At 38.6% G+C, this 285-nt stretch overlaps 2 protein-coding genes across 3 annotated transcripts in view; one reads left to right on the top strand and one right to left on the bottom strand.

Annotated features, from left to right (window-relative positions):
• The window catches only part of lysmd2 (LysM, putative peptidoglycan-binding, domain containing 2), an 8,877-nt gene that overhangs the window by 1,517 nt on the left and 7,075 nt on the right, over positions 1–285 (bottom strand). The window lies entirely within an intron of this gene.
• The window catches only part of scg3 (secretogranin III), a 14,943-nt gene that overhangs the window by 13,467 nt on the left and 1,191 nt on the right, over positions 1–285 (top strand). The gene's annotated exons all lie outside the window — the stretch shown is intronic.

Below are 285 nucleotides of genomic sequence, written 5' to 3'. Positions count from 1 at the left end.
GACAAGTTATAATTGAGGTAAGTTTGGAGACACTACCTCATTTAATCATGAAATTCTTGGATATTTTTGTGTCGGTGTTGGTGTAGTTTATAGACGGTCCCTAAGCACCGCCGGCTGCTAGTGGAGACCAATCCTATTTCTCCAGGTTGGAGGACGGCTCGTTTTGATAAAGATTTGTTTCTAGCTCATTGTCAACCTTAGGAAAGATGCGTCATTTGTGATTTAATATCATTTTGCTATAGAATGATTGATCCCAGAAGTTTGAATCTGTGAATATCTTTCCTA

Source organism: Etheostoma spectabile, chromosome 1 (genome assembly GCF_008692095.1).
Source record: "Etheostoma spectabile isolate EspeVRDwgs_2016 chromosome 1, UIUC_Espe_1.0, whole genome shotgun sequence".
Taxonomy (NCBI): Eukaryota; Metazoa; Chordata; class Actinopteri; order Perciformes; family Percidae; genus Etheostoma; species Etheostoma spectabile.
Note: the sequence above shows the minus strand (reverse complement) of the source record. Positions and strands in the feature narration are given on the sequence as shown.